The sequence below is a fragment of the Capra hircus genome, chromosome 24, assembly GCF_001704415.2.
Source record: "Capra hircus breed San Clemente chromosome 24, ASM170441v1, whole genome shotgun sequence".
NCBI lineage: Eukaryota > Metazoa > Chordata > Mammalia > Artiodactyla > Bovidae > Capra > Capra hircus.
The window spans coordinates 61188220-61196146 of NC_030831.1; positions in this window are offsets into that span (position 1 = coordinate 61188220).

Here is a 7927-nt window from a genome sequence, read left to right on the forward strand (position 1 = left end):
AGCTGCCACAAGTCCAAGAGCTGGCCTCCAAGAAATGGACACAGCGGACCGTGGAACCGAAGGTTAGCTGCACCTAAAGCAGCCCAGATGGCGGTGGTCAGAGCAGCGACAACCGATTTCAAGACGACCGTCAGCGCGGGCTGTGCTGATTCTGCACGGAGCCCCCTCCCTCTTGCCCCCGACGGTCAGTGGGGGGAGGCGGCTTCTGGACAGATGTCCGCCCTCCCACGCCCCCCGGTTGCTGGCATCTGAGCTAAAGCAAACTGTCCTTTCCACGGACCTGCCTCTTCACTGGCTTTTGAAACAGACAGTAGCGGGACCCACGTTCGGTAACAGCATTGCTGGATATCTGGTTGCTCTGTTTCCAGTTTTTTGAGGAGCTTCCAGACTCTTCCCGCAGTGGCTGCGCCGATTCACGCTTTCGCCGGCAGTGCTCCCTCCGCGTCCTCTGATCTCTCCACGTCCTCGGCAGCGCTGACGCCTTCTGCTTGTTCCCTCGCGGCCGTTCACACAGGCGCGAGGCGGTGTCCCGGTCACTTTAAGCCGCGCTGTCCTGGCGACGAGTGGCGCCAGCTTCTTCCCTACACCTGTTGGCTCGTTGCGTGGTTTCTTTGGAGAAACGTTTACTCAGAGCCTTTGCCCTTTTGTTTAATTGGGTCGTTTGGGTTTTTTGCTCTGAAGTCGTAGGAGCTCCCTGGACTCTGGGTGTTGGCATCGGATCAGATGCTCGGTTCACAGGCACTGTCTCCCAGTCCGTGGGCTGCCTGCTCACCGCGCAGAGTCTCCGCTGTGCAGAGGCTCTTCAGTCTGCTGTCACCCACTTGTCCGTTTGCGCTTTGTTTCTTGTGCTTCAGCATCATAGCCGAGAAATCATCGCTGAGACCGTTTGCTTCTTAACAGCACTGAGGGGCAAGTGTATTGTTTTCCCCATGAAACAGTGTTCCTCCAAAGATTGTACTTACATTGTCCCTGCAGAAACAAATTTTACTTTTAATGGTGACCTCTTAAACTGAATTTACAATAGAATTAGCCATCATATCAGACATTTCACCTTTAATAGAACGAACTCCAAAAACTTTCCACTGATTTCATTACCTGTGTGACACGGCAACAGCAACATCAAAGCTCTTCATTTGAAACATGATGACATGTCTCAACCCACCGTTATTAACTGTTTGCAAAGCTGCTCTGCTAATGGAGCCAGCGAGAGCAGTGGTTGCCTCATTTTCATATCTGTGAAAAAATCTGAAATAAAAAGGAGCGAAATCAGGTGAAACGTGACTTGATGTGAACAAAAACCCATGCTTCACAGTTGAGTTCAGTTCAGTCGCTCAGTCGTGTCCGACTCTATGCGACCCCATGAACCGCAGCACGCCAGGCCTCCCCGTCCATCACCATCTCCCGGAGATCACTCAGACTCACGTCCATCGAGTCCGTGATGCCATCCAGCCATCTCATCCTCTGTTGTCCCCTTCTCCTCCTGCCCCCAATCCCTCCCAGCATCAGAGTCTTTTCCAATGAGTCAATTCTTGGCATGAGGTGGCCAAAGTACTGGAGCTTCAGCTATAGCATCATTCCTTCCAAAGAAATCTCAAGGCTGATCTCCTTCAGAATGGACTGGTTGGATCTCCTTGCAGTCCAAGGGACTCTCAAGAGTCTTCTCCAACACCACAGTTCAAAAGCATCAATTCTTCGGTGCTCAGCCTTCTTCACAGTCCAACTCTCACATCCATACATGAACACAGGAAAAACCATAGCCTTGACTAGACGGACCTTAGTCGGCAAAGTCATGTCTCTGCTTTTGAATATGCTATCTAGGTTGGTCATAACTTTTCTTCCAAGGAGTAAGCATCTTTTAATTTCATGGCTGCAGTCACCATCTGCAGTGATTTTGGAGCCCCCAAAAATACAGTCTGACACCGTTTCCACTGTTTCCCCATCTATTTCCCATGAAGTGATGGGACCAGATGCCATGATCTTCGTTTTTTGAATGTTGAGCTTTAAGCCAACTTTATCGCTTTCCTCTTTCACTTTCATCAAGAGGCTTTTTAGCTCCTCTTCACTTTCTGCCATAAGGGTGGTGTCATCTGCTTATCTGAGGTGATTGATATTTCTCCTGGCAATCTTGATTCCAGCTTGTGTTTCTTCCAGTCCAGCGTTTCTCATGATGTACTCTGCATAGAAGTTAAATAAGCAGGGTGACAATATACCGCCTTGACATACTCCTTTTCCTATTCGGAACCAGTCTGTTGTTCCATGTCCAGTTCCAACTGTTGCTTCCTGACCTGCATACAGATTTCTCAAGACGCAGGTTAGGTGGTCTGGTATTCCCATCTCTTTCAGAATTTTCCACAGTTTATTGTGATCCACACAGTCAAAGGGTTTGGCGTAGTCAATAAAGCAGAAATAGATGTTTTTCTGGAACTCTCTTGCTTTTTCCATGATCCAGCGGATGTGGGCAGTTTGATCTCTGGCTCCTCTGCCTTTGAGTGACGTAAATGACAGTCGCACATCCCACGCCTGTTGTTTGGGGAAAATAACTATTCAAAATCGCTTCTTGAATACTACTTTGAAAGAGATACTGATACTTCTTCAGCCAGTTTGTGCCTCCTGGTTTTTGTGTGGTCATTGAAAGAACAGCTTCCATGTTGGATAACCAATGTCAGCAGTCATTTGACCAAGGCATTTAAAGGGCTCACTCCCAGGGTTACTACTGAGACCAGAGTTTCTTATTCCAGTCCGGCTACCTGCTTTCTCTCTCTGAAGGCTTTTCAGATTTTTTTTTTAACTCTGGTGTCTTAAGTCTTATAGTGCTGTGGTTCCTTGTGACATCTTTTCTATTCTAGGCACTCAGTGGGACCTTCACACCTGGGGTGTGGTGGTGGTCTAGTCGCTCAGTCGTGTCCAGCCCTTGGGACCCCTAGACTGTCGCCCACTATGTTTGCTTCTGTGGTTGACATTGCTCATCGCCCACCTGACTAGTCTTTCCTTCTTTCTCACTAACAGGAGGGCAGCGTGCCTACCTGGAGATTCCCAGCCACGCTGTTCGTGGGTGCGGTCTTGTGGCTCGGTTCTGTCTAGTGAGACGTAGGTGGGACCACAGTTGGAGCGGGTGGAATGCCGCTCTTCTTCCTGATAGAAGCACAGTGGAAAGACCCAAGGCGGGAGGAGTGTGGCAGGAACCGAGCAACGTCCCCGCAGCCAGCTCGCCGCACAGCTCCGGGGGCTCTGCTCACGCCGTCTGCAGCACGCTGGCTCCTTAGAGTCCGCAACGCGGGCCCTGCAGTGGAAGCTGTGTCCCGGTGCGCCGTCCCGGGGGCCTGGCCTGCGTACATGACTCCAGGAGCCTCGCTCTGCTCAGCGTGGCTGTTTTCCTCCCTCTTCTGTGCTTCATGCCCCCCAGATCAGACTGTCTCAGGGTCAGCCCCCTGAGAGAACAAATCTGACGTCAGCTGATGGCGGCAGAGCCACAGCCCTGGCTGGGTGGAGAGGGGTGGAGGGAGGGAGTCGGGGGTCTGGGTCCTTCTAATGAGTGAACCCGCTTGCTTTCAGCCCCATCCCAACCCCTGGATTCAGGCACGGGCGATGTGTTCAGACCCTCAGCCTGTAGCGGATTCACGGTGGACTCCATTTATGGTTTGTGCCTTCTCTAGGCATAGACACTTAGCAGAATGGAGAAAGCTGAAGCTAATTAGATTCCATTATTATCTTTCCAAGTTTTGTTGACTTTTTTTTTTTTTTTTTTTTTTTTTTTTACATTTCCTCTCCCATTCGCTTCTTCTTCTTTAATTCTTTACGACTCTCTCAGTGGGTTTGGACAGGGCGTGGAGATAAAGGATGCGGGGTTAACCTGAGGTTGACAGCTGCAGATGAGGATGCAAGCCTCAGTTCAGTTCAGTTCAGCCACTCAGTCGTGTCTGACTCTTTGCAACTCCATGAATCACAGCACGCCAGGCCTCCCTGTCTATCACCAATTCCCAGAGTTCACTCAGATTCACGTCCATTGAGTCAGTGATGCCATCCAGCCATCTCATCCTCTGTTGCCCCCTTCTCCTCCTGCCCCCAACCCCTCCCAGCATGCAAGCCTAGGTGAGCTCTTATCAGCGTCTCTGCTGAGAAGCCTCAGGCCTTTAGTCCACACCCTAGGCCTGTGGACTGAAACCAAGAACAGCAAATGGAAAGAGAAACAGTGTAATTCAGAAGTGTAGCTAGAGATGGCTAAGCCTAAAGAAAGACGAATCTGAAATAGTCACCAAGCTTCTTCTTGAATGACCAATACTACTGCATATAGCAAAAATAATAAGAACAATCAACTCAGTAATGAGAACAATAACACCTCCGTAATGAGAACAGTCAACTCTGCTCAGCACTGTTGATCTCCTGGCCTGTTATCGTTCCAGGCCATTGTCTTTCCATTAGACCTGCTTGGCCTCTCACTGCTGCTGGTGCTGCTGCTGGTGCTGCGGGTGGAGCTGAGGAGGATGCGGGTGAAAGCTGGCACTTAGATAGCGCTTGGTACGCGCCCAGCACGTCCAACGCTTCAATCCTCACCACCTTCATTTCCGACAGTTCCTGTTATTATAACCGACAGGATAATGCAGCAGAGAGCAGTCAAGTACTTTGCACAAGTTCACCTAGCTAGGAGAGGATGGACAGAATGAGGGGTAATCTTCGAATAGAACGGAATGGTTCAAAGCCGGGACTAAGCGGACGAAGTCCTTCTCCAGCGGCTTGCTTGCGCAGGTGCACTGTAGATGAAAATGCTTGAATCTATGTGTCACTTGACAACTTCAAAGGCAATTTCACTTCATCTCCTTCGGTCCCTGGGGCTCCCTGGACGGTTCCAGAGGTAAAGAATCCACCTGCCAGTGCGGGAGTCGCAGGCTCGGCCCCTGGGCCGGGAAGATCCCTGGAGAAGGGACTTGGCAGCCCACTCCGGCGCTCTTGCCTGGAGAACCCCATGGACGGAGGAGCCTGGCGGGCTGCAGTCCGCGGAGTGGCAAAGGGTAGGACACAACTTAGCAACCGAATAACACAGAGACACATCTGACCCCCGCGGTCCCATTGTCCAGCTGAGAAATCCGGTGCCGTCTGACTCCAGACTGCTCTACAGGAAACTATTTTCATCCACTGACGCACTGATGGACGCTGTCCTGAGATTCTCAGAGCGCCAGCCCTCAGCTCGGCTCTTTCACTGTTCATCCTGACGATTGTGAACCTTTGTTTACACAGAACCCCGGGAAGAGACTTTCTAATGGCAACAGAACTACCTGAGTGCAAGCTGTGAATCACAGGTTTAAGCCTCAGAAAGTGTTCCCCACAGAGACTGCAGGAGTCAAGGGAAGTCGTAGGCTGACCCACAAATGCCAGAATGTCACCTCTGTGACCACACTCAGAGCAGCTCTCCAGGTCCCGAGGGGAGAGGAGCCCTGGAGGAAGGGGGCGCCTAGGGGTGGTGCGGTGCCCCCCACTGCGGGGTAGAGCGCGGAGAGGCTGTTCTCGTCCGAGCACGAGGTGGGGCCAGCCGGGTGTCCTTGACACCTGGTGTGCCAGTCCCTTCAGTCCTGCTGACTCTGTGCAGCCCCACGGACCGTAGCCCGCCAGGCTCCTCTGTGCATGGGATTCTCCAGGCAAGAGCACTGGGGTGGGGTGCCAGGCCCCCCTCCAGGGGATCTTCCCCACCCAGGGATGGAGCCCGAGTCTCCTACGCTTCCTGCATTGGCAGGTGGGCTCTTTATCACTAGGGCCACCTGGGAGGTCCTGACACATAGTGGCCCCACACAAACCCTTGCCACTGACGCAGAAGGGAATAAGATTTGTAGTTAAACTTTTTTTTATTGAAATATAGTTAACTGAGAATGTTGCATTAGTTTCTAGTGTACAGCCGAGTGATTCAGCTATACATACCCGTGTATGTAGATTCTTTCTCATTATAATTTATTACAAGATATTGAACGCCGTCCCCCATGCTGAACAGTAGAACCTTCCTGTTTTTCTGTCTTCTGTATGTAAAGTTTGCTGTTTAATCGAAGAGAGTTCCTGGCACAACGCACACTCCCCATCTAGTGATCCGGGAACCCACATTTCTGTGCTGAAAGAACCGAGGGTGGGGGGATTGGATGACGGCCAGCCCTTTGTAGGATGAGTGCTCAGCCTGAATGAGGCTGATTTCCCAAAAGAATTCCGCTTCCTTCTCCGTAGTTGTTCGGCCCTACTTTTACAGTTAACCAACAGACTGTGTATAATTAGAGGCTCTGCTGTTCCAGGGGGGACATTAGGAGAATCTGATATTCTGAGCTAACGTAATCAGTCATGTCGAGCGAAGATGTCTGTACTTTACCAGCTTCTGAATTAGGGTCTCTGGGGGATAAAGCACTTGCCATCCTGACCCAGGATAAGAGCTGGGCATGATTGTGCTTTAATTGGTTAATTCTAATAATTATACCTTAATAATCATTAACTCAGTTATTCATGAATTAATACCTCCTGGAGAAGGAAATGGCAACCCACTCCAGTATTCTTGCCTGGAGAATCTCCATGGACAGAGGTGTCTGGCGGGCTACAGTCCATGGGGTCGCAAAGAGTCGGACACAACTGGGCGGCTAAGCACAATATCTCCTTTTGGTGGCTCAGATAGTGAAGAATCTCCCTGCAATGAGGAAACCCAGGTTCAGTCCTTATGCTGGGAAGATCCCTTGGAGACGGGAATGGCAACCCACTCTACTCTTCTTGACTGGAGATTCCCATGGACAGAGAAGCCTGGTGGCCTACAGTCCATGGGGTTGCAAAGAGTTGGACATGACTGGGTGATTAACACACACTTTCACTCATTCTAAAAATTATGTGAGATGAACAAATCTGAGATGGATGGCGGTGGTTATCTGAGCCCTGGGGTCTGTGGACCTTCTGCAGTCACGGGAGACGAAAGGTTTTCGTGCAGAGGGCTGGATGCTCCTGTTGCCAGTGCCCAGAGATTGCTTCATCTTGCATTTTTTCCTGAGAGAGATTATCACTCCTGGCCACAAAGCGTCTCCTCTCTTTCTGATCAGAAGGGGTCTGATGAGAGGTCAGCTGTCTTAAATTCCAGAAGCTGGGACTTCCCTGGCAGTCCAGTGGCTAAGAGCCTGCCTTGCAGTGCAGGGCACGTGCGCTCGCTCTCTGGCTGGGGCGCTAAGACCCCACACGCCTCAGAGCAGCTGAGCCTGCCAGCCGCCGCTGGAGACTCTGGGCCCCGCTCCTCCGCCTCCTCCCCCAGGTTAGGGCCGCTGGAGACTCTGGGCCCCCCTCCTCCGCCTCCTCCCCCAGCTTAGGGCCGCTGGAGACTCTGGGCCCCCCTCCTCCGCCTCCTCCCCCAGGTTAGGGCCGCTGGAGACTCTGGGCCCCCCTCCTCCGCCTCCTCCCCCAGGTTAGGGCCGCTGGAGACTCTGGGCTCCCCGTCCTCCGCCTCCTCCCCCAGGTTAGGGCCGCTGGAGACTCTGGGCTCCCCGTCCTCCCCCAGGTTAGGGCCGCTGGAGACTCTGGGCTCCCCGTCCTCCCCCAGGTTAGGGCCGCTGGAGACTCTGGGCCCCCGGAGACTCTGGGCCCCGCTCCTCCGCCTCCTCCCCCAGGTTAGGGCCGCTGGAGACTCTGGGCTCCCCGTCCTCCGCCTCCTCCCCCAGCTTAGGGCCGCTGGAGACTCTGGGCTCCCCGTCCTCCCCCAGCTTAGGGCCGCTGGAGACTCTGGGCCCCCCTCCTCCGCCTCCTCCCCCAGCTTAGGGCCTGCTTGCTGCTGGCCGGCCCTCTGCCCTGTGCCCCGGGTGTCTGTAAACTGCATTTGTCTTTTGTGCTTTTGGGTCATTTCTGTCACTCACCCGCCTGTCAGATGTGGACCCGTCCCGTCCTTGTCTGATCTCTCTCCATGCTCCCCTCTCCTCCTCTGTCTTCCCTT